The 6,000-nt window shown below is 46.6% G+C and overlaps 1 protein-coding gene across 6 annotated transcripts in view; it reads left to right on the top strand.

The window, feature by feature from the left end:
* The first annotated feature begins 352 nt into the window (after positions 1 to 352).
* The window catches only part of ST3GAL5 (ST3 beta-galactoside alpha-2,3-sialyltransferase 5), a 35,611-nt gene continuing 29,963 nt past the window's right edge, over positions 353 to 6,000 (top strand). For 3 of the 6 annotated variants that reach the window (XM_075092121.1, XM_075092128.1, XM_075092129.1), the window contains exon 1: positions 354 to 697. The gene's annotated coding sequence lies outside the window, so the exon portion shown is untranslated. Of the gene's footprint in view, positions 698 to 6,000 lie in introns of all 6 variants that reach the window. The other 3 variants (XM_075092124.1, XM_075092125.1, XM_075092126.1) reach the window with 2 other exon arrangements.

The raw sequence follows: 6,000 nt of genomic DNA, 5'->3' as shown, positions 1-6,000 counted from the left end.
GCTGTGCAGGCAAGGGGGAATGAGGTGGCGGAACGGGGGCGGCCGGGCTGAGGGAACGGGGGGCGCAGGTCCACCCGCACGGCCCTTTCGCTGTGCGTGTGTGTAACCCCCAAATCAGGATTTTTTGAGGAAAGAAAGGTGGGGAAAATGTTTATTTCGTGAAATAACACGACAAAAGGCCGGTAGGCGGGTAGGAGGTGGCCTCCAGCCGCCGGCTCGGCGCTGCCCCCCCGCGGCCCCGGCCGGCGCAGGCCCCGCTCCCCCCCCGCCCCGCTGCGGAGCCGCGCTCGGCCCCCATTGGCTGCGCTGCGCCACGTGCCGCGGCGCCCCCCGCCCCGTCCCCGCCGCCCCCCCCCCCTTGCCTGGAGGTGGGGGTGTCGGGGAGGCCGGTGCGGCGGCGCGGGGCCTGCGGGTGCGGGGAGCTGATGGGGGCGCGGCGGTGCTGAGGGGGCTTTGCGCTCAGGAGCACCCCGGGAGCCTCTGTGGCTGCCGAAGAGGGTCTGAGGCGCAGCTGAGGCGTGAAAGCACCAACATTTGTGGGGGTGTTTTTTGAGGGGGCGACGAGTCGTGGAGATACTGACCCGAGGCCGCCGGGGTCACCCGGGCCAGGCCGCGGCGCCCACCCGCTGTGATGTGGGGCTGAGGTGTCCGGGATGCGCCCGCCAGCGCCGGTGCTTCGAGGTGTCTCCCGGGGAAGGTGAGGAGACGCGGGGCCCGGGAGGTCTCCGGGCGGTAAGGTGGCGGCTGCGAGCTCTCCAGCAGATGGGCGATCTGCTGGAAGGCAGGTCTGTCTTGGGCCTCTCCTGGGAGGAGTGTAGCTGGGGCTGCTTCGAATTGTTCCTCTGAAATAAACCCCATAGGTTTCCGCTCATCTGCGGGTTGCAATGGCCTTTCTTTGGGTTATTTTCTTTTCCTCCTCAGGAGTGATGAAAATGCAAACCAGAAATTACTTCTGCTGTTGCTGCCAAAACCTTTTTTATCTTCTTCAGCACTACTCAGAAAAAAGAGTTGTGCTGAGCTGGTGTTTTTTTTTTCCCCCTATTTCAGTAGATAAGATCAAAATAAAAGGCTAATGGAGGAGAAGTGTTTATTTTGCACCTCTCTTTAGTTATGGAAATGAATGGGAAACGTTCATAAAATTACTGGAGGTAAATGGCTTTCCTGTGGTAAATGGCTGGCTTTGTCTCATTCCGAGAAAAAGGGTAAAGATAGATGCATATTTCTTACTTTTCTAAAGAAAACTTGTTGAGATCATGCTCATTATGCATCTAAAGTGGTTACATGTTTTTAAACGTAGTTTATGACAGGACTGTACAGATGCAGTTCAGAACTGGTGCGTGGTTTTCCTGCAAACCGTGTTATTCCATCTGTTTTGCTGCAGCGAGGTTACTATCTCCCGTCTAGATCATGCAGCAGGAAACCTTGAGCTGTCTTCCAAGCTCTCTGCTAGCCGGACAAGAGGCAGCAAACACTGGGAATCTCATTGAAAGGTCAAAATGCACCTGGAGAGTTAGCACATGCAAGTGCTTTGGTGTGTTGGCCACTTCCTAAGGGCTGGTGAGAAACAGGCTCATCCTGCTTCTGGTTTCCTGGACCTTCTTGGGATTTAGCATCCTCCCTTCCGCAGAGTTTGATTAAATTGGCCACATGATTGTCAGGCAGTTAGGGGCAGGATGCAGGAGGACAAAGTGGGATAGCAGAAACTTCCTTTCACTGAGGAAAAGGGGCTAAAAATGTTTAAGTTTGCTTGCTTTGCATCCATCTGTTTAGGCGACAGATGCAGAATATGCTAAGATTGCTGCAGAGTTGGGGTGCTTGGAGGGTGGGTGATTTTGTTTAGATAAGAGAGCCTTGAAAACTTAAGTAGGTCTTGAGTTCTGATAAACGCTAGCTTACTGAATGAGACCCAGCCAATGCTTCAAACTTGTCATGGAGTAATTTTCAAATTACAAGTGAGTCTGAAGGAAATTTAAACACAGCAGATTCAAGCAAGTGCAGTGAGTGCATCCAGTCCTTCAAAACCGCACAATGGTAATTTGGACATAGGACTTCTGGATCATGGAGGAGTCTCCTCAGCTGCAGGCAGCTGTCTCCCATAAGGCCATTCAGAAATTACTAAGGGCTTCTTAAGACTTGTGTAGGCTGTTATTTTCTGTTACTGCCTTGGGAAGCCATGGGAAGGCTATTCCTTTGCTGTTCAGGAACCTTTTGATTGTAGTCCATATATATATTTATGACTACTTTTTTCCTGTGCCTTAACATTGTCCTTTTGTTTGAATTGTTTGCTTTTGGATCTGGTGTTCATGTGTTTGGTGTATGTAAAGACAGACTCTTAACCTGTCTTGAGAAGCTAGACGAGCTGAGCTCTGTTTGCCTTGGGAGCAGCTTTTCCTTCACCCATCCCACCAGCTCTCTCTGCAACCTGTTATGTCCTGAAGTCTTGAATTCAGGGAATGGCAGGAAGATGTGCCAGGGGAGGGTTAGGCTGGATATTAGGAAGAGGTTCTTCCCCCAGAGGGTGATGGAGCACTGGAACAGGCTCCCCAGGGAGGCAGTCACGGTGCCAAGCCTGACACTATTCAAGAAGCACTTGGACAACGCCCTCAGAGATATGGTGTGAATTTGGCGTGTCCTGTGCAGGGACAGGAGTTGGACTTGATGATCTTTGTGGGTCCCTTCCAACTCAGGACATTCAATGATTCAGACAGTAAGCACTAAAATTGGTCACAGCAATGATCTTCACTATATTGCAATTTCCTTTTAAGCCTTTTCATCATGGGAGGCTTTTGGCGTCTCCTGTTTTGCTTCTGTAGGCTCAAGTGTGATTTTTACGATGATCTCTTGGTGCGTTAAATGATACGGTGGTAAAAATGCTGCTGTACTATTAACATTGTTCCATAATTACCACTTGTTCAGTGCTTTTCTGCTGCATAGTTCAGATGTAATATGAAACATCTTGGCTGTGTAAGTCTGCTGGCATGTTTCCTTAGCCCAGTAAAGATTAACTCTATGTCCTGTCTTTTCTGGCCATTCTTCTAGGGAAGATTTATTCCTCAAACTTCCCATGCAAGGGGAAAGACCTAATTTGTTTTGGCTTCCTTGCAGGGGCTCAGAAATACCTTCCACTTGTGCTAGATGAACCCACCCAGCTGGTGTTGGGTGATGTGCTGATACATGGTGCGCTCTTTTTTTTTTTCCCTCCTGGCTGGTGTGGCTCTTCCGCAAAGTACTGGAGCAGAGCAGTTCTTTCATGTATGCTGGGTCTGTGGGCCTGGGGAGGAGATCCGCTGTGGAAAGGAGCATGTGAGATGTGCATAGGAGGGGGTTTCTGAGTAGCAGCTGCCTGCTGTTACGCTGCAGTTAATTCTCTCTGTGTGTTTGCTGCCTTCAGCAGATGCTGAGAGGAGTGGCTGACTTCAAGTTCTGAACACCCCGAGCAGGCAGGCCACTGTTTCTTAGAGAAGTAATATAAATGGGAAAACTGGGATTTCTCTTAAAAGGGGGGGGGCACTCAAAAGCTTCCTCTGCAAGAAATAAATCTTTAAAATATCACACTGTTCACAACAGCAGCGCTTTAACTCACCTGTTTCTTCCTGCTTGGCTGGAACACTGACTTTCTGTGGCTCATGTGGCAGTCAGAAAAATTCCAAATTCAGATACTGTTTTCATCTGTTGCAAGATGTCATCTGTCCTCTTAAGGGTTGACGCACATCTTGTTGATATTTCTTGTTTATGCATTGTGGATTTTTGCTGTTCCTCGCTTTAGAGCCCCCTAAAGAGGTTTCACAGAAAAGCTTAGAAAAGCTTGGAAAGCTTGACTAGAGAAGAGGGTGCCAAGGCAAAAGTGAAATCAAGAGGGTGATCCCTGTTATGAACATTGAACTGCCATTCAGATCCCCGCTAAGAGTTCTTTGTCTATAACGTTATTTTAGCAGACACTATTAATATCCAAAAAGCTTCCTGTGAATGCTGCTGGAAGGGATGGTGTCACACCCTGAATATCTCTAAGCTGCTAATTGGACTGAACTTGAGCTGGAATAAATTTTTTTGTGTTCAATCTGGATGACCCAAAGTTAAGAGCAAGTTAATAGCCTAGCTATATGTATCCTTCCTAAAGGAAAAGCCTGGGCAAATAGCCACAATAACGTAAGGTTATTAATGATTTCATGAGTTAGTTGGTGATTGATGTTGCAAAGAGGATGAAGGACCGAGCCATTAAACAATTAGAAGAAAACGCAAGTAGAGCATCAAAGACAAGGAGGGAAAAATGCTGATGCCTGTAAGGTACTGTTGCTTCTTGCTGGTATTCATGGATCCAGGCAAAATAATTTTCACCTGTGATCCTCTCTGTGCCCTTGAAGAGTGCCTGTCAACTGCTCTGAAATTTTCATTTACTTCTCATTTCGCTTTTGGCTAATTGTGTCCACAAGTGTAGGATTCAGTATTACGTTCTCATTTTCTGAGGAGACAGATCTTGACCAAATGAATTGCAGATTGTACAGATGACATTGGTTTTTACTTTTTATTGTCTGATTAAAAAGCCTTACCAGTCAAAGTTCATTTTGTAAGACACATTATATGCTACTGTAATCAATGTCCTGTTGTAGGTGCTTATAACCATATTATAGGTTAAACTTCTTTCTGCCATCAAGAATGTAGTCTTTCTATTGACTTTATTAAATTAACCAAAACAACGGACTCTACTGTTCATCAGAAAAGGCACATCTGGTAAATGCTTTTTTTCATTCAATAGTAGTAGGTGCTAAGGAGATAATATTCAAAGAAAGTTTATCAAATATCTAAAAGTACCAGGTTTACTGTAGGGTTTATATAGTTGCAACAGAAGAAAGAATTGACAGAAGTCTCTAATTTTTAACTTTAGTTCCAATTTTTCCTCTGGTGAGAAGCTGTCAATCTTTAATCTGCAATAGCACCTAGGCTGCTGGCTTGTCATGATTTGTGACCGTTTCTGCTAGGAGGTGGTAGGATGATGATCAGAGGATTATCTGAAGTAAGACAAATATCCAACAGTTAGTACATTGCTAAAGATCGTAACATGAGTTTCTCATGCCTCAAAGTGTCCCTGATAAGTCTGCCTCAGATCTTTAATATCTCTGGAATTTTTCATCATGCTTGTGGTTTTAAGGAATTTTTGTCATGTCCATTGAATGAGAGTCTTAAAGAAGGTTTTTCAATGTTCATTGTGTTATACAAAGAGATTTCCCAATCAGAAACGGTTCCTTTGGTATAACTTGTCTGTTCCTCTTCTTTCCCCATTTTTCCTGAGTATTTTGTCACTGTGGGGAAATGGGCCCATTCAGATAAAGGCTTTTTACTTTCCTTGTGTAGGCTTGAAATCCAGTTTCAACATCTGGGCAGCTTTTCAGTTGACTTTCTGTCATGGTTTAACCCCAGCCAGGAACTAAGCCCCACACAGCCGCTCACTCATTCCCCCCCCAGTGGGATGGGGGAGAGAATTGGATGACTAAAAATGAGAAGACTCATGGGTTGAGATAAGAACAGTTTAATAATTGAAATAAGGAAAAAATTTGATGATGATAATAATATACAAAGCAAGTGATGCAGATGCAATTGCTCATCACCCGCCGGCTGATGCCCAGCCCGTCCCCGAGCAGCCCCCTGGCCAGCTCCCCCCGGCTCTATGTGCTATATGGAATATCCCTTTGGGCAGTTGGGGTCAGCTGTCCTGGCTGTGCCCTCTCCCAGCTCCTTGTGCGCCTCCTCACTGGCAGAGCATGGGAAGCTGAAAGGTCCTTGGCTTAGTTTTTGCTAAGCAGGGCTTACACTAAAACACCGGTGTGTTATCATGTTATTCTCATGCTAAATCCAAAACGCAGCACTCTACCAGCCACTGGGAAGAGAACTAACTCTATCCCAGCTGAAATCAGGACAGTATCCACCCCTTATTCTATACCATCTACATCATGCCTAGGTCCTGTACTTCCCAGTACATACCAATTAATCACCACCACTTTTCCT

This window comes from Phalacrocorax aristotelis, chromosome 4 (genome assembly GCF_949628215.1).
Source record: "Phalacrocorax aristotelis chromosome 4, bGulAri2.1, whole genome shotgun sequence".
Lineage (NCBI taxonomy): Eukaryota > Metazoa > Chordata > Aves > Suliformes > Phalacrocoracidae > Phalacrocorax > Phalacrocorax aristotelis.
The sequence above is the reverse complement of the archived record's forward strand: the minus strand, read 5'-3'. Positions and strand labels throughout refer to the sequence as shown.